Here is a 20,737-nt window from a genome sequence, read left to right as displayed (position 1 = left end):
TGAATATTAAAACAAAAGCAATAGCAAGTAGTGAGCTATGATTATAGTCCTTCACTCATTCACTACTGCATATAAAATGCCAGCAGTGTTATTCACTGGCCCCATTAAAAAAGAGGTCAGACACTGAACACCACCGCTAGGATGATGTTCATCATCCTCATGCTTCCTCATTGTAATGGCGCTGTCTTTCCTGATTGGGATCAAAGTCCACCAGTGCTACCTGGTCCATTTCATCAGTCTCTCCTACTTCCTTCCTCTCAGATAAGAGTTTTTCCAGCAAAGAAAGTTTATCAGGAGAGAGAAAGCCATTCTTGGGGAAGTTTAACGTAAATTAGATAATTAGGCAATGTTTCTCTTTTGGCCTACGATAAATTGGCATGCCTTCCTTTAGCACATACTTGATATTCCCATGCTTGACAATTCGACCTGGATGAGAGGTGATGATGATGGATCGATTGTCCAAGAATAGACACTGGCTTTTGAAAGCCACACAGGGCTTCAACCAGCTGTATATCCATACACATGAAAAGATCTCTTCGAGTAAAAACAGCATGGTCCTTCTGATCCGAAACAATGATAATACCTCCTGGTTCCAGTCCCGGTTCTTGGTCTCCCTCACCATGGAACGTTATCTTCTGGCCATCTTTCATGCCTTTGTCAATATGCACTTCTAGAATCTTCTCTTGAAATATCTTCCTTCCATTGCAACTTTACATGTATCTTTAGGACTGATCCATTCCCCATGGCCGTGGCACTCCTTGCACACAGATTGAATTTGCTGAACCATTCCAGATCCAATCTGATGAATTCTTACTTGCGTTCCAGTACCTCGGCAATCGGGACAACATTCAACTGCTCCTTTCTTACCACCTCAGCCTTCACATTTATCACAAATCACATTCTTTTTTGCAGAGCTAGTTTTTCCTGTTGCACACATTATGTAAACCTTCTAAGGTTACTGAGAGCTGATGTACAACATTTTTACCTTCCTTTCTCTCTGTATCCTTCCTCCTCCTCCAAAACACATGTCAAAGATGTCCATGGGGGAGCCAAAACCACCAGCAGCTCCACCCTCTTTAAATTGCCTGTTCTCCTCCTTTGTCATATGGTATTAATTTGTTTTAATGCTTATATAAAAAGATTTTTGTTTTTTGCTGGCAGTGTCCTGTGAACCATATGTATGTTGATTGCTCCAATGCCATTTCCAAACCCCTACAAAGGAAGTGTAATTATTTATTTTATTGAGAAAAAAAATGGATCTTCAGTTTTCCATCTTCTAAATTGAACTGTCAAAAATATAGTTTGACATTTTAATTAATTGAAAATTTATTTACTAAAATAAATACAATATTTAAAGTAATATATTAAATCTACCCTTATAATAAATATCTGTAAGAAAATACCCTTATTTGACGATGTAAGGCTGCAATTTCTGAATATACAGGATACAAATCTATAGTTGAATTTAGATTTTTTTTAGTTTTGATTTGCATAAATATGAACAAAACTTTTATTTAACTTTCTAAGTTCTTTTTTTTTTTTTTTTTTTTTTTTTAAGTTCCAGTTAGTGGGACACCTGGGTAGCTCAGTGGTTGCGCATCTGCCTTTGGCTCAGAGCATGATCCTACATTCCCCGGATCCTGTCCCACATCAGGCTCCCTGCATGGAGCCTGCTTCTCCCTCTGCCTGTGTTTCTGCCTCTCTCTGAGTCTCTCAAGAATAAATAAATAAAATATATTTTTAAAAAAGTTCCAGTTAACATAAAGTGTAATATTAGTTTCAGGTGTACAATATAGTGAACATAACTCTTAAATATATATGATATTTAGACCATTAATATGGTTTGTAAGATATGGTATATTTATCAAACTTGGAGTCTTTAAATATATGTTACATTGGATTTGCATTACACTTGTATTTAAATGAATCAAATTTAAGAATATTTTTTTCTGCCAAAATACATAGAAAAATGGAAAGATAGGAGGGAGAGCTTAAAAAACAGTTGTCAGTCTATTTTAAGGAGTTTATGTCTATAGCAATAGATAGATTAATTTAGCTTGAAATAGTCAATACAGAAAGCTAAAACTTTATTGACTTGATTAAATGTTTCTAAAATATTGACTAAGAAGAGAAATGCATTGTTCAGATCCCTATGCAAATATGAAGTGATAGCATCTTTGACTTTGTTGAAGAAAAATAAATATTAATTGAAAGCCAATGAAGAACAATAACAAGGAATTGAAAGGTTGATAATATATATCAACAGACTTGAATGCAAAACTCACCCAGATCTAAAATATGTTTGTGGGATCCCTGAGTGGCGCAGCGGTTTAGCGCCTGCCTTTGGCCCAGGGCGTGATCCTGAAGACCCGGGATCGAATCCCACGTTGGGCTCCCGGTGCATGGAGTTTGCTTCTCCCTCTGCCTGTGTCTCTGCCTCTCTCTCTCTCTCTCTGTGACTATCATAAATAAATAAAAATTAAAAAAAAGAATTACTCATGTCAAAAAAATAAAAATAAAATATGTTTGTTTCACTATTAATAAATTAGCATCCTATTTATAATGTCAGCCTTTCACTTTAAACAACTAGCCACAAGGTGTTGCCTGGTGCTTAGGGGTATGGTACTATAAAAAGAATTCATGCTTTTTGCTGCTGCTCTTAAGATGAAACAAAAGTATAATTTAAATCCTTCCCACCATTGTTACATAACAAAAATTCACCTGAGTAAATCTTAAAGATCTGATTGGCTCTATTAAAGATTCATAAACTGAGCAGCATCCCATCTAACAAATTGTAAGGAGCTCCACTGAGTTGCAGAAAAGGAAAGATTTTTACAGGCAGAGAGTGAGTGGGAGAAAAGGAAACTGTTAGCAGAGAATGCATTGTTTTAGGCAAAGTCACCCTCCTAACAGGAACAGAAAGGGTCTATCAGCCAGCACATACTTTCTAGTGCTAACCAGGAAATTCTAGGTTGGCTCATTTCTTTTTCTTTTTTTCTTTTTCTTTTCTTTTCTTTTCTTTTCTTTTCTTTTCTTTTCTTTTCTTTCTTTTCTTTTCTTTTCTTTCTTTTCTTTTCTTTTCTTTCTTCTTTTCTTTTCTTTTCTCTTTTCTTTCTTTTCTTTTTTCTTTTCTTTCTTCTTTTCTTTCTTCTTTTCTTTTCTTTTCTTTTCTTTCTTTCTTCTTTTCTTTTCTTTTCTTTTTTTTTCTTTTTTTAGAGCTTTTATATTTTGGTTTATTCTTCATTTAACTTCTAAAACACTACTATAGTTGAATATTAAAACAAAAGCAATAGCAAGTAGTGAGCTATGATTATAGTCCTTCACTCATTCACTACTGCATATAAAATGCCAGCAGTGTTATTCACTGGCCCCATTAAAAAAGAGGTCAGACACTGAACACCACCGCTAGGATGATGTTCATCATCCTCATGCTTCCTCATTGTAATGGCGCTGTCTTTCCTGATTGGGATCAAAGTCCACCAGTGCTACCTGGTCCATTTCATCAGTCTCTCCTACTTCCTTCCTCTCAGATAAGAGTTTTTCCAGCAAAGAAAGTTTATCAGGAGAGAGAAAGCCATTCTTGGGGAAGTTTAACGTAAATTAGATAATTAGGCAATGTTTCTCTTTTGGCCTACGATAAATTGGCATGCCTTCCTTTAGCACATACTTGATATTCCCATGCTTGACAATTCGACCTGGATGAGAGGTGATGATGATGGATCGATTGTCAAGAATAGACACTGGCTTTTGAAAGCCACACAGGGCTTCAACCAGCTGTATATCCATACACATGAAAAGATCTCTTCGAGTAAAAACAGCATGGTCCTTCTGATCCGAAACAATGATAATACCTCCTGGTTCCAGTCCCGGTTCTTGGTCTCCCTCACCATGGAACGTTATCTTCTGGCCATCTTTCATGCCTTTGTCAATATGCACTTCTAGAATCTTCTCTTGAAATATCTTCCTTCCATTGCAACTTTTACATGTATCTTTAGGACTGATCCATTCCCCATGGCCGTGGCACTCCTTGCACACAGATTGAATTTGCTGAACCATTCCAGATCCAATCTGATGAATTCTTACTTGCGTTCCAGTACCTCGGCAATCGGGACAACATTCAACTGCTCCTTTCTTACCACCTCAGCCTTCACATTTATCACAAATCACATTCTTTTGCAGAGCTAGTTTTCCTGTTGCACCATTATGTAAACCTTCTAAGGTTACTGAGAGCTGATGTACAACATTTTTACCTTTCCTTTCTCTCTGTATCCTTCCTCCTCCTCCAAAACACATGTCAAAGATGTCCATGGGGGAGCCAAAACCACCAGCAGCTCCACCCTCTTTAATTGCCTGTTCTCCTCCTTTGTCATATAATAACCTTTTCTTTGCATCAGAGAGCACTTCATAAGCTTGAGAAATCTGCTTAAACTTCTCTCCTTCATTTAGATTCTTATTAGTGTGGTACTCCAAGGCCAGTTTCAAGTAAGCCTTTTTCAGTTCCTCCTGGGTGGCACTGAGTTTGACCCCCAAAACATCACAGTAAGTGGTTTCTTTCACCACTTTCTACAGCAGGTGAGAAGGCCAAGGCCGGTGTGGGGGAGTGGGAAGGAGCGCAATGCTGGGCACAGCTTGGGCAACCACCACTCCTCCATGTTTCACTGAGTTCTCTGGAAAGTTCCCTAGAGGTCACATTTCTGAGAGAAGCTGAAGCTGCAGTTAGGTTACATATTAAGTCTTGGTAGAGTTTAGCATAAGTGACTCCATTTTGAGCCTACTATCTCCTTTTAAACATCATGAACAGTTTATCTGTTAACTCCATGAGGATAAAACAGGCTTGCTGTGAAAAAAGGATAAACGATGTTTCAAGTATACAATATTATCTGCTTGATTAGGTTTTCAGTTATATGTAAATAGGGGGAAAAAACCACTTTAAAATACTGCCATGTCCCCAAGTCCCCAAATGATCAATATTTTGACAGTCATATTTCATCTAGTCCTTTGAACAAAAATTATATATATATATATATATATATATATATATATATATATATATATATTAGAACTTTTGAAGCAAAACAAACTATGTTGGTTTAACATTTGAAAATCTGTCCATATAATTCAATACATTAACAGAACAAAGGAGAAAATAGTAAGATCATCTCAATGGATACAGAAATATGTGTTTGTAAAATTTAATGCCCTATTGAATCCAGGCAAAGAAAATAACCGTGGAGCCCCAAACAACAAAATGAGATGGAATAATAACAGAAGATCTAGAATCAATGATTAGATAAAAGAAGAAGAAGAGCTGGTAAACTAAGATAAACTAATTTCTGAAAAGACTAATAAAGAAGAAAATTGAAAAAAAAAATAAAAAAAAAAAAGAAGAAAATTGAGAGGGAAATAGCACAATGAACAAAATATAGAAGAGAAAAAAATTGTCATTATAGTATTGAAATTATTTTATTTTTATTTTTTAATTGTTTTAAAAATACTACATAATGTACCTAAAAATCCAAATTCTGATAAGGTAGAAAAATATATTACAAAGTTGGTCCAAGATGAAATGTAAATCATAAATAGAAAATAAAAACATTAAAATGATTGACATGGCAATTTTTTAAACTACCCATACAAAGTCCATGTCCAGGCAGTTTAGCCAACTGTACCAAACATTTAAGGATAGATAATTGTCATGAGCACACTGTGGAGGCACACACACGAGTTGTTTTTCCACAATGTCAGCTTTATTCGATCATAAAGCAAAGTTAAATCACAATTATAAACCAGGATTCCAAACTGAACAACATTTCATCATGTGATTGAACTTGACTTCTTACACAACACAGAAAGCAGGACAGAAGACAAACCACACACCAAAGAAGATAACAGAAGTGAGCAGAAAGTTAACGAACCAATGCAAAGTCAATCTGTGGGCGCGCAGTTGAAATAAGGCCTTGGTCTGGTCCAGGTCAGGTCTTGGCACTACTGCTCCTTATGTTCAAGCAGTGAAGAATCTCGGTTCTGTTCGAAGATCAATCAGTAGAGCCTTGGCAGCAGTTGCCTTTCTTAAGTGGTCAGACAGAGAAGGGTCAAGTCTGAAGAGTCTGACAGTTTCTGCCAAAATCCTTCACTTTTTAAAGGGATTTAATCAGTTTTGGATCCCTGCAAATCTCTTCTAGTCTTGCTAGTTATCAGTTCTGGGGTGTCAGCTGACATTGGTCCCAGAGATATCTCCTGGCTGCAGTACCTTAACTGCTTGAGTCGTTGCTTGACACAGGCTCTTTCTTGACACAGGCTCCTGCTTGACACGAGAGACTCCATTTTGCTCTCTACAATAATTCTATTCCATACTTTCTGGAAATAAAAACAGAAAGAAAAATGCTGAAAAATTGTAAGTATAATCTTGATAACAAACTGGAGAAGTGGAATCCAAAAAAAAAATGAATTTACAATTAATTTCAAATATGACATAAATGTAAAAATTCTAAATAAAATAGTTGAGTTCACTTGCATATAAAAAATGACCATATATCATATAAAGTAGTGTTTGTCACAGTATAACATGAGAAAATCTCTCATTTCAATTTATCACAACATTGGTCCTAATGAATTGTGATACCTGAATATTTATAAACTCTTAACTCTGACACTCATTTAAAGCAAAAGCTCCAAAAAGTGCTTCAAAGGAAAACGGAATATCTTCATGAACCCAGGATAGGCAAGACTTATTAAGCAGGGCAGAAAAAGGGAAAAAACTATTAGCTTATTTTAAGAGTAAACTAAATAAACATCATAAGACTTTACTAAAAGAGTGAAAAGCAAGAAAAGCACAAAGAACTAAATAGAACTATAGAGAGAGAACTATAAATCAATAAGGAACTATATAGAGAGAACTATAAATCAATAAGAAAAAAAGCAGACAATAAAACAAAGTGGTCAAGTGATCTAAAACAACAGTTTTAAAGAGAATATATATATGGCTAGAAAATGTATAATAAGGAATTCAATTATTTAGGAATGTAAATTAAAATCACAATATGAAATTACTGTTCTATTTGCAGAAGTGCTAAAATAAAAAATACACAAAACTATTAGAACTATCAAATAACCAACTTGACAAATACAAGACTAACATGAAAAAAGTTGGCATCCATTATGAGAAAAATAAATATTAGAAAATATAAGAAATTATATTCTTAATAGCAACAGTCCCATATAGAAATTACTAACAGGTGCTAGTGTGGCTCAGTGGGTTGAGCAGTTGACTCTTGGTTCTTAGAGGTCCTGTTCTCAGGGTTGTGAGATCAAGCCCCTTGTCCAGCTCTATGCTCAGCAAAGAGTCTGCTTAAGACTGTCTCTGCTCCATCCCCAGCTCTGTCTCTGCTCCATCCCCAGCTCACAAGTTCTTTCCTGCTTTCCATAAATAAATAAATAAATAAATAAATAAATAAATAAATCTTTCAAAAAATTACATAACAAATTTAATGTGTAAGACCATTATTGAAAAGCAAAGTAAGCTCTATTAAAATACTTAACACATGGATAGAGAGATGAATCATTAGTATCAATACATTCTAATTTTAAAACTTAAAGCAAAAGTTGACCTAATGATTATAAAATACAGCTGAACATATGCAGTCAATGGGTATCTAAGGCAGTTTTATTATTTTTTTTAAAGATTTTATTTATTTATTCATGAGAGAGAGAGAGAGAGAGAGAGGCAGAGACACAGGCAGAGGGAGAAGCAGGCTCCATGCAGGGAGCCCAATGTGGGACTGGATCCCGGGACTCTAGGATCACACTCTGGGCTGAGGACAGGCACTAGACCGCTGAGCCACCCAGGGATCCCCAAGGCAGTTTTATTAAAAGAATAACAATACGACACATTACTAAGATGTATTAATTAAAATACTGGATTATCAACAGACCCGGAACTTGTTATAATAGTTACACACATATACTAATTATGTAATCATTCTCAGTATATGGTTTCCAGAGCAGCTATCTCTGGAGAGTTTGTTATATGTGCAAAGAGTTGAGTCTCACCCAGATCTGGTGAGTCAGAAAGTTTAATGTTGCACCTCAACAACCTACATTTAACCAGCCGTGGTGCCTTTGTAATGTGTGAACGTCACTAGGTTGAAGTAATTTCCCAGAATACTCCTTTCTTTATGTTTGTGATTAGGGAAGGCCAAAACAGATTTTTGCATGAGATTGGTAGGGTGGAATTGGAGCAGCAGCCATTCTGTAGCTCACAATTTTTGTGGCTTCCCTGTCACAGTTTAATCAGGCTCACCTTATTGGCCTGAAGCACTACCTGTACCTACAACTGCTCTCCCTCTCCCTTCCTTGGATCATCCTTCCACTTCAACTCCTAGGCAAGGTATATGTGTACTTTTAGAGCCCATCACAGTGAAAGGCAACAAAAGTTGTTAAGGTTTTCACCACTTGTGATCCCCAGTTTGTGCTTGGGGGATCCTTTGTTCTTACCTCTTTTACTTTACATATAACTTTATTTCTGATCACATGCTCTGTGGACTTCAAGCTTCCACATCAGACACAGAGAAAATAGTCTTCCAAGATGCTTAACCAGCTTCCACAATTATATAAGGTCAAGTTCCTGTGACAAATCCCTGCTTTTCTACTGAACCCTAGCTAATACACAAACACTGGTGATTGTGATGCATGCTGAGATTGAGAACTCCTAGTATAGTAATTTTACAAAGTATGAGATTATTTCATAAAATGTGTTCAAGGGAATTGGCTCATGTTTAGGGTGAAAAGCAACATCATACCACAAGCAACAAACTTTGGATAGTTTAAAGATTTAATGTGAAAAGTGAAATTACTACCAATGTGGATAATATGAGTATTTCTTCATGACAATGGACTGTTTAATTTTTTTTTTAAAGAAGAACCTAAAAGCACACATTTTAAAAGAATAAATAGTGGCTTTGAATTTATAAGACTTAAAAATTTTGTTCAGTGAAGGGCACAATAGACAAAAATTAGCAGACAGATGAAAGACTATTTTTAGTGTTTCTAGTTGCTGAAAATTATACAAAAATAAGGACATGAGAAATTCTTACAAATGCATATGATAAAGACAGAAAAATCCCATTGGCTTTTCATACATGAACCAGTCATTTATAGAGGTGAAATATGAATGTGTAATTATTTGAATTTATTCACAACCTCAGAAATAGAATTAAAATTAAAAGCAATAATGGTATATTATTTGAATTGGCATTTTATTGCTCTCATAATAAAATACCACAAACTTCATAGGTTACAGCAACAAATACCACCTCACAGTTTATATCAGCCAAAATTGGGGGTTGGCTCAACTCGCTTTTCTGCTCTGGGTTTCACAGGTCAAAATCAAGGTGTTGGCAGCCTGGGATTTTATGTGGAAGGCTGTGGTAAACATCAGCCTTCAAGTTCCTTCAGATTATTGGCTGAGATCAGTTACTTGTGATTGAGGAACCGAGGTCCCCCTTTCCTTGCTGGCTGTCAGTCAACCAGGGAGCTACTTTCAGCTTCAGGAGGCCACGCGCATTCCTTGGCTCCTCATTCTCTTCTTCTGTCTTCAAAACCAGCCACAACAGATGGAGACCTTCTGATGCTTTGAATCTCTATGATTTCACTTCTGCCTCTTTTCTCTGTACCCTACCTCTCAGTCTCAAACTTTTGCCTCCTTCTGCTGCTATGAAGAGTTCATGTGATTACATTAACTCTGTCCAGATAATCCAGGATAATTTCCCTACTTTAAAGCCAACTATTAGCAACCTTAATTTTATCTGAAAAGTCACTGAACAGCAGTACCTAGGTTACTGTTTGAATAACATGGAGAACTTGGGAAGGGACATATTTATAATTCTGCCAAACCATATCTTTTGTATCTATAATATTAGCAGGAATTAAGAAGTAAAGGCTAGCAATAATGTACTATAGCATGAGTCTTGAAAGTGTTTCTGGTGGTAATGTAAATTCTTGTATCTATATTATATTATTTTGTTTGTTTAGAAAGAGGAAGAGAAGGCAGCCTGGGTGGCTCAGTGGTTTAGCACTGCCTTCAGCCCAGAGGATGATCCTGGGGTCCTGGGATTGAGTCCCATGTTGGGATCCCTGCATGGAGCCTGCTCCTCCCTCTGTCCGTGTCTCTGCCTCTCTCTCTGTGTCTCTCATGAATAAATAAATAAAATCAGAAAGAAGAAAGAAAGAAAGAAAGAAAGAAAAGAAAGGAAAGAAAGAAAGAAAGAAAGAAAGAAGAAAGAAAGAAGGAAGGAAGGAAGGAAGGAAGGAAGGAAGGAAGGAAGGAAGGAAGGAAGAAAGGAAGGAAGAGAAGGAGGGAGGGGCAGAGGGAGAGAGAATCTTAAGTAGACTCTATATCCAGTGCGGGGCTGATGCCAGGCTCAGTTTCACAATCCTGAGATGATGGCCTAAGCCAAAATCAAGAGTCAGAACTTTAACTGACTGAACCACCCAGGTGCTCCAATCTTGCATCTATTTTAAAAAGCATTTAAATATCTTGTGTTTTTCTTGTATGCATACATATATAGTGTGCGTGTATCTGTGCATATTGAAAGTAAATTTGGAAGACATACATTAAATATATAATGTATACAGTGAATGAAGGAGGAAAATTAAATAAATAAATAAAACATAATAAATGAAATAAAATATTAAGGACATAAAATGATTATAAAATATGACTTAAACTGAGAACTATAGTCAAAATGATCCTGTGCACATAAAGGAAACAATCACATAAAAACAAAAAAAAGAGCATTAACAAACATTTTTGTTGTAAAATTTTACCTCTATTGTTTGTCCTTCCTTTTTCTTTTTCCCCAATTCAAACATATATTTAATGTTGTGCTCAGAACATTAAACAGGTATGAAACAGATGGGAATTGGAAATATATAGCAAACTATTCTTTTCTTTTCTTAAGATTTTATGTATTTATTTGAGAAACAGAGACAGGCAGAGACACAGGCAGAGGGAGAAGCAGGCTCCATGACAGGACCCTGACATGGGACTCGATCCCGGGACTCCAGGATCACACCCTGGGCCGAAGGTGGCACTAAACCGCTGAGCCACCCGGGCTGCCCACTATTTTGTCTTTTGTCTTTCAAATGCCAAAGCATAAATGAGGGTGGGGCCAGGTATCAAAGGAGGTCCTAGTTGGGGGATCTCTGGGCGTAGACTGAATTCCTTGAAAAAATAGAAAGGAGGGGTTATTTTCTATTAACCTTCAAGGTTCTCCCCCCACCCTATAGGTTTGCAAGAGGGAAAAGGGGAAAGAAAATAGAAATCATTGGGGCAGAGAGTTCCCAAGATATTTCATAGCAGTATCAAAGGTAATAAGGGCCCAGGTACATATTGTAACCAGTCACGTGAGAATTTCAATAGCCTTACAAACTGAGATAGAAAAATCAGAGACACTAGAGTTGAAAGAGCCCTGTAAACATGGACTAAGTCCATCACAGAAACAACCTACATGGATTGTTATTAAAGAGTAGTTGGGGCGTCAAATCCCCCAAATGACTTATCATTGCATGAGATCACACAATTCACAATTCAAGGGTGTAGAGACCCTCGTAAAGGATAACAGTGGTTACATTTTCCACTGGCATGCTGAAATGAGGTTCAGAAATCAAGCAAAGGTGCCATTAATAGAAAATAAGGTTACATAATTATTCATATAGATTTTTAAATTGGTATTCATCACCACCAGAGATGTTTTAAGAACAACAGTGTGACCAAAAGTGTCAAACTCAATATTCATTGAATTTTGCAATGCGGTCATTGGTTATTTTGGTGACAGCTAAAATAGAATGCACTGTAAAGCAAGAAGGAGGTGAGAAAATGAAATTCGTGATAACTATCTCTCTAAACAATATTGTGTCCAAAGCACAGCAGAGAGATTAGACAATGGCTGCAGAATGATGGATGACTGAACTATCAGATCTCATCTACAACTAATGTACATCAATGTTAAATCCTAAATCTCTTTCAAACCTACTTATTTTTCTCACTTGCTTCCATATCAAGGAAAGCCTTATAAAAGCTACAATATTCTATCATCTAGAGTATAAGCAATATCTTCCCAACTTATTCTAAAATTTCTTTCAAAATATAAAACAAGAGAAGGTAAAGATGGGAGATTCAGACTCTGATTGCGATTTATTGCATAGGAAATAGTGCACAAAGTTCTCTTCCCAAAATATTACCCACTCTTAAATACCTAATAAAATCACTTTATATCCTATTTTACAAATATGAAGAACATATATATGCGGCTCTCAAGAACCTCCAGCTTTGCAATGAATGTGAAACAAATGCATAACGTCAGGGGGATTAGCCAGGGAAAAGAAAGGAGGGAATCTGAAGTAAATGAATTCTTTATGGGGAAGCAAGAAGACCAGAAAGTGAGTGCAGCATTCAGAAAGCAACAATATATTAGACAAAGGTAAAATAAATGCAAGAGAGTATAATAAGGATAGCTGGACATGGGGTTTCATCATAAATTTTGGAGAAACTTGCAAGAGGTGGAGAAACCTGTACTTAATTTTGTTAGAAATAATGTAGTATCAAAGATTATTACAGGGAGAAGCCATGAAAGTATTACACATGGGCAAGATCATTCTGGCATTACGCTATATGATTACCCTACTGGATGATCACTGGAAAATTATAGCAAAAGCCCAGCTATACCATAAATACATATAAATTAGGGTCAAAGGACTTAAGGGAAGAATTGGATTCAAGAAAACAAAAAATGTTGAAAATAAGTGATGACATCTGGAGGAAAAGGATACAAACAGTTAAGTAAAATAATAAGTAGAATGTGAAGTTTAAACCCTTTCTGATGACAAAAATTTATTTGACCAAGACATGTAATGAATGATGTACAAATAAAATAGTTTATATGTATCAATCACGTTTATTAATCACGTTATCCAGATTATAATCTCGTTAACCAGATAATAATCATTATTATCAATCACGTTATTAATGATGTCATTATGTCTTATATGACGTTAGGGTTTTGTTTGTTTTACCATTGGATTAGTCATGAGCTGGGGAAGATAAATTTGTCTCCATAATATGTTTTCTGCAATTCTCCTTGCATCTCATTCAATTTCTGTTTTATGATAGTTGCTGCTAGGATAATTTGTGCATGAATATTCACAACTGTTATATCTTCATTTTATGATAAACCCTTTAGCATTCTGAAGTGGCCTTCTTTGTTTTATTCAATGCTTTTCATTTGATTTCCATTTTGCCAGTATAATTTTGTTGTACAAATCTTGGTTTTGTCTTTAATTTCATACTTTTGTATACTTTCAAATTAGATTTGCTTCTTGTACACAAACTACTGTTAGATCTTGCTTTGTGATTTAATGTGAAAAGAAAATAATTTTCTGTTAATAAAGGTTAAACTATTTACATTTGAAATGACATATACTTGGTTTTAGGTCTCTTACAATATTTATTTTGTCTCTTTACAGTATTTTAAAAGTCTAGTTTCTGTGTTTGTATATGTGTTGTGTTGATATTTGGAAGAGCATCCATTTTTGTTGTAGTAATTGCTCTTATAATTATAAGGGTCTTTAATCCTATATTTTCTTAATTCCTTCTGTAAGTCAGTGGCAAATGAACACATCTCTCTCCTCCAAGCCCTCCTCCTGTTTTATGATATATAACATTAACCAATAATGTAATCATTTGGTGATAAACTTAGTACTGCTAAATATGCTTATTCTTCTACTACCTTTGCTCTCATTTAATGTTATGGTTTGACACTTAACTATTACAATGCAATCAGGAAATTTATTCTACCTGCCACCATCTTTTTTCTTTATCTCACAAAATTTGTAATAATTGAAACATTACCATGCTCTTATCCTATTATAGAATTCCCTCATTTTTTAGGAATCCAAACTTTCACTTATCATTTACTGTTCGCTGCCAGTCGTTTTTTCCCTGTTTCCTTAGGAAAATTCTATTTACCTGAAGTTCATTCTTTAATAATTTCATTTTTTTATCTTCATGGCTCTTGGTGTAATCTTCTGTTATGTGATTTTAGTATATAAATATGCATTTGATATATAAACTGTTTAACAAAATAAAATCCACTTGAGTTGTATCTTTAATATTAAATTAGTTTCATTGTCAAATAATAGTTTCAAGTACATTTTTTTTATTTTCTAGAGACTACTGTTTGTGGATTTTGGGTGTCCTTTGCTTTCTCTGAATTTTCTCAATGATTTTTTTTCAATTTCTACTTCATTTAATTTATTCATTTTCCTGATATCTTTAATGGCTTTGTCTCTATTTGACCTTTCCATGTTTGTTATTTGTCTTTATTTTTGTGTTTTGGGGGGTTTTCTTCTCATTCAAATTTGGATAACTCAAGTTTTACCTCTTCCTTTTTCTGTGTAACTATCTTTCATAAGTTACTGCATTGTTTTTTTATAGTTTTGCTTTATAAAGGCATGTGTGCCATATTTTTTGGTTTTTAACTCATTATAAAATATTCAGTCACCATTTGACTCTCTGGAGGCAGCATTTTTTTAAGGTTTATATTTTTCTTTTATTTATGAGAGACACACAGAGAGAGTCAGAGACATAGGTAGAGGGTGAGGGAGGCTCCCAGCTGGAAGCCTGATGCAGGACTCAATCACAGGATCCCCCATTACAACCTGAGCCAAAGGCAGATGCTCAATCACTGAGCCAACCCAAGTGCCCCTGGAGGCAGGATTTTTTAATGATGATCTGTAGTGTGAGCAAGTTGGGCTGAGTTCCCTTATTGTTTTTTCATATAGCACCTTTGTATCGGTATTACACGTGTACATCTTATTGTTAACCACTTAATAATTTGCACTTTCTCCAAGCAAGCAGATTTTTATTCGGAGTGAAGCTTAGAAAGGCTTGGGAGTGCAAAGGTTTTGGAGAAAGTAACATCTGTGAAAGAAGAGAGGAGGAAGCAGGATTGGGCAGGGGAGCATTCAAATCCCAATGCAGACTTAAATCTGCCTGCCCGTCAGGGAGCTCCAGAGCAAAGACCATCTATTAGAGGAATTCTGTGTGTGGTGTAAATTCTGTGTGGGGGGTAAAGGGTAGTAGGTGAGATAGCTAGATCCTTATACCATCCCCTTGCTGAAGCAAGGTTGAAGCCTGTTAACATTTAACTGCAGTTGCATAGTGAGCTCTTTATTGCAGGGCCCCTGGTCAGTGTCTGCCACGTTGAACCAGAACCAGATATTTATTTGTAAGAGCTCCCTGGCATGCATGCAATGTACTCTTCCTGGTTCAGAAACCAAAATACTTTGTTTGAGTTCCAGAGACATTGGTTCTCAGTATAGTCCCTCTCTGCCCTATCCTGATTTCTAGCAAATATTGTTGCAAAACAATGATAAATTTCGCACTTCAAAATTAACCATTCCTTTTTGTTTGTTTGTTTGCTTGTTTGTTTTTGCTGGTGTCTTTTAAAAATTACCACCACTACTCCTTTTGCATTTGTCTACTTCTTTACTTTATCCACTGTGGCTTCTTAAGACGTAAGCTATTTTGGGCAACCTTAATAGGTATTGCAGTCTGACAATTATGTTTATCTTTCAGAAGTGATTTAAAAAAAGGAATTTGACTTTTTTTTTTTCCTGCTGTATTTCTTTATGGTATACAAGAGGAGAAGAGACCACAACAAAACATAAAAAGAAATGCCAACTTATGTGTCTATATTTTAAAATATATTTTTGAATATTGTTTTGGAGTATTTTCTATTATTTTTCATTATAGTCCTGCCTTTAAATAAAAACAAGGCATGGGGATTTTGGAAGCAAATATAGATGACTTGTTACCAACAGTTAAATGTAGAACAGAAAGGAGTTAGAATGAGTTTGCTGAAGAAGGAAACCATGAGAAAGGATCTTTTTGATCTTGAGAAAAGTTTATCATCAAACAGGGTAAATCCAACAGTAGCGCAGATCAAATCTCACATATATCAATATGTCATCAGACCCGTAGGGGTAGGACAATGTAACTAATCAGATATTTAACACAAGTGGCTAATTATTTGGTGAATGGTAGTTACTTAAACAAATTTGTTATTGTTAAGACACTTGACTAAGATTTTCTGAGCAGAAAACAGGCATTTATGGTTAGAAGTGCTTAGGTACTTGAATTATATTTAAAGTAAACCATTCTTATTAGAGTATTGTGTCTCTTTGAATGGGTAGCTGCAACTGTGATGCACACCATTGAAATAAAGTACAAATGAAAGTTTGATCAAGTAGTGCATTACTCAAAGATGTGCTACCCAAAAAAGTGGTGTTTAAAGCTTTATAAGCCACTTTTAGCAATATATTTTTACATTTATAAAAAATTAAATTATTACTTCTTTGTGTTCTCAAATACCAGGTAGAAAAAAAAATAAATCCAACTTACTTTAAATTGAATCTGAGTATTGTTCAAGTAAATTTGAACACTCACACTTTTTGTGCCCTATTCAACTTAATCATTACTAACAATTATTCATGATTTGGGGAATTTTTTCAGTTTAACCTTGAGACACTTTTTATTCCACTTTTTAAGAAGTAAGTGTTTTACTGTTTTCTGTCTAGAATAATGGCTTAGTTCTTCCTAAAATACATAGGTATTTTATTGAGCAGTCATTATTCTGCAACACCAGAGTTAATTTATAATTTTCTTTTTAAAAATATCATAATTTTAAAATATAATTTTAGTAAAGTTTGCTATATCTATGCAACTACCAGTGTTTCCCTTTCCTAGTATAATTTTTCATTTTTTTCAGTACTGATTTGTTGTTATTTGTTAAAGTGTCAATTCTATTTTTTCATATTAATGCATTGCCTTGATGAGAGTAAGATACATTTCTTTTGAGTTGAAGACTGAGAACTACATAGAAAAATTGTATATATACATATACACACATATCATATATGTTATATGATATATATGCTATATGATATAATATATGTATATCTGTGTGTATATGTATAAAAATACATAACAAAAATAAATGCTGTGATAGTTGTTTTTTGTGACTGTGGCCCGAGCCATTAAGTTGTGTCTTAGGCTGCTTTAAAGCAACACTGTAGCGGACAGAATAAAGGGTGAGAGTTTAATCCATTGTAATCTCATAATTACAAGAGAGAAGAAAATTGAGATACTAAGTTGAATTAAGGAGTTGTTGATTTTTCTCTTTACTTACTTTCAATCACATTTTCTCTGTATAGTTTTATTCTTATCTTCGTTCGATGGCTTATTAAAAAAAAGTCTAAACATACATTTCTAACTGGCACAGGTTAGGAAGCCTCCTTTTATTCTGACACTTAACAGATTCGCTGAGGATTCCTACCTAATTAGTTTTTTGTCACCATCTCCAATGGCCTTCTTCAAAAATGTGACATCTTTCATCGGGGTGTTATTTTTGCCTCTTCACTTAATGTGTGGAAGCTCATGTGGTATAGAACTGTAGTTACTTTAAGTGCTTCCTAGTTTATGAATCATACATATGATCTTCACTATTACTCCCTATCCATCAAGCAATGAAGTAAAGAAAGTGGGTGTGTCTTCCAATGACATTATTGAAATTTATATGGCTAAGTAGTTCTCTAGTTAATAAGATGGGCACCACAGAGCTGCCAGATGAAATAAAATTGAAATAATACAGTGTACCTATCCTATTTCCAGTTGCTGGCTGGGCCTGGCAATGGAATTAAATCGTATTAAAGGAATCTGTATCCTACAAGCTGAGACCAGAACTCAGGCAGTCTGACCTTGGTACTACTTACCAGTTGACCTATTGATTTATTTTTTACCTTGACCCAGGTGAACGACAAGAATGACCATGGAGAAACAGAATCAAAAACAAAACAAAACAAGATAGTGTTGAGTGACAAAGAGACAAAGGCTTTTTAAAATAAATATTTGTTTAAATTCATTGACTTTAAATTTACACATTCACAACAATGAAAATATTTCTATGCCATTATAACTGTTATCATCTTACATTGTACTGGCGAGAAGGGAGAGCTGTATTTTTCTTTTTTTACAGGAGAACATACAAAACATTCTAAGTTTCCTTCTGCTCTTATTTTCCCCTTTACAATGGGAAAAACTATGTCATTTTTTTTTTTTAGGATTTTATTTATTTATTCATGAGAGACAGAGAAAGAGAGAGAGAGGCAGAGACACAGGCAGAGGGAGAAGCAGGCTCAATGCAGGGAGCCTGATGTGGGACTCGATCCTGGAACTCCAGAATCACCCCCCTGGCCGAAGGCAGGCGCTAAACCGCTGAGCCACCCAGGGATCCCAAACTATGTCATTCTTTAGGAAAATGTCAAATAAAAAAGAAGACACAACATTGGTTTTTGAAGCCTTAGCACCAGTATCTTTAGTCATTCTCTAAAAATATTTCAATGTCATAATAAGTCTTGAACCATGTCAATCTAACAGAACTTTCATGTAGCAAGTTATAAATATTTTAATTATTTGAGAAGTAACACCCATGTCTTTTTTAATCTTACTGACAAGATCCACCTAGGCATTTTAAATAATATAAAACAGTATTATTTGTGCATTCAGAGCTAAAAAGCATAGAACAGGAGCCAGAGAAGTCTAGTCGTTTAAATTACCTTAGACCCCCTAAATATTTTCTCCCCTCTTCACTTCCACATGATGACCTTGTTCCTGGTTTTATCGAGAAAATAGAAGCAACTGGAAAAGAAGTTCTACTTGTTCTTCCAAATACATCTACCAGTCTCTATTTATTCCCATATATGCTACATTCTGGCTTCATAAATTTTCTTTCAATTTTATGACTGACTCTTCTAATTTTGTGCTGTGACTCATTCACTCTTTTTCTTCTAGGTTATCATTTTCAGTATCATCAAAATCTTCCTCTCTTTTTCATCTGCATAAACATATAATGTCTCACACTTTTAAGAGCAACTTCAGTATAATAATTCCCTTCATTTAGCAAACAATTTCATTGCCTTATTTTGCAGCACAACTCCCAAAGCAGATGCCTTCACTTCCTCTCCCACCCCTTTCTTTTAAAGCTGTTTATCATGACCATTGTGCTAAAAACACCCTAAGTTACCAGTGGTGTCCTTATTATTTAACTCAATGGAGAATTTTCAGTCCTTGGTATATTAGACCACCATTATTTCACACACTTGATTACACATTTCATTTAGTTCAAAACATTTTAAAATTCCTTTAGATTTCTCCTTTGACTCATGTGTTATTTAGAAGAATTTCTTTAATCTCCAAGTACTGGGAAGTTTTCCAGTTATCTTTCTTTTACTGATTTTTAGTTTAATTCTGTTGCGAAATGAGACCAAACATTGTGTGATTTCTTTCCACTTAAATTTGTTAATGTGTGTTTTGTGGCCCATAATGTGGTCCATTTTAGTGACTGTTCCACGTGAGCTTGAGAAGGACGTGCATTCTGCTGTTGTGGATTGAAGTAGTTTATAGGTGTCCATTATATACAGATGATTGATGGTGGTGTTGAGTTCAACTGTATACATAGTGCTCTTCTGCCCATTGCATTTATTCATTTCTGCTAGAAAGGTGTTGAGGTCGGTCTTCAACTAGGTAGTGGATTTCCCCTTCTGGTTCTTTCAGTTTGTGCAACACAGATTTTGACATTCTGTGTTTAGGCACATATACGTCAAGGATTGTTACATCTTCCTGGAGTAGTGACCCATTCATCGTTACCTAATGCATGCTCTCTTTACCCTTGATAACTTGAATTCTGAAATGAGCTCTATCAGAACTTAACATAGCAACTCTTGCCGTCTTTTGATTAGTGTTAAGAATGGATTATCTGTTTCTGTCCAGTTATTTTTAAAATATGTTTTCTTTGTTTAAAGTGAGTTTCTTTTAGACAATATCCTGTTGGGTCTTGTTCTTTCATGCACTTTGACAGTCTCTCTCTTTTAATTAATATATTTAGATCATTGATGTTTAAAGTGATATTGACATAGTTGGATCAATACTTGCCATATTGGTTACTGTTTTTCATTCATTGTTCTTAGATACTATTCTATTTTTCGGTCTTTTTTTGCCCTTTTTTGGAGGGGTTTCAGAATTAAGCATTTTATATGATCTCATTTTCCTTTATTAACGTATCAATTATAGTTATACTTTTTACTTTTCTTAGTGGTTTTCTCTAGAATTTGCAATGTACACAACAAATAGAAGTCTGCTTTCAAATAATCTATACAGCTTCATAGGTAGTGTACACTTCTTACAATAAAAAATATTGCTAATTCCTCCCTCCTGTTTCTTGTATCATTACTGTCATTCATTTCACTTATCTATAAGCATATGTAAGCGTGTGTGTGTGTGTGTGGTGTATAAAATAGAATATATTGTTGCTATTATTTTGAATAAACTTCTTTTGAATCAATTAATAATAAGAAAAATAAAATGTAAAATTTTACCTCACTTAATTTCTTCTCCAATGTGCTTTCCATTCTTTATGTCAATCTGGCTTTCTACACCTATATCGTTTTACTTCTCTTTGAAAGACTTCTTTTAACATTTCTTGTAAGGCAGGTCTACTGGCAACAGATTTCCTTAATTTTTTTTGAGGAAATCTTTATTTTTTTCCTCTACTTTTGAGGCATAGTTTCACAGGGTGCAGAATTCTAGGTTGGTGTTTTGTTTTCTTTCTCTTAACACTTTACG

The 20,737-nt window shown here is 34.9% G+C and overlaps 2 pseudogenes; both read right to left on the bottom strand.

Moving 5' to 3' along the window:
• Positions 1–331: 331 nt before the first annotated feature.
• On the bottom strand, positions 332–1,112 carry LOC119877852 (annotated as a pseudogene).
• A 2,208-nt stretch (positions 1,113–3,320) lies between these two features.
• On the bottom strand, positions 3,321–19,756 carry LOC100686629 (annotated as a pseudogene).
• Positions 19,757–20,737: the final 981 nt, after the last annotated feature.

The sequence above is a fragment of the Canis lupus genome, chromosome 33 (assembly GCF_011100685.1).
Source record: "Canis lupus familiaris isolate Mischka breed German Shepherd chromosome 33, alternate assembly UU_Cfam_GSD_1.0, whole genome shotgun sequence".
Classification (NCBI taxonomy): domain Eukaryota; kingdom Metazoa; phylum Chordata; class Mammalia; order Carnivora; family Canidae; genus Canis; species Canis lupus.
This window is presented reverse-complemented; position numbering and strand designations above follow the sequence as displayed.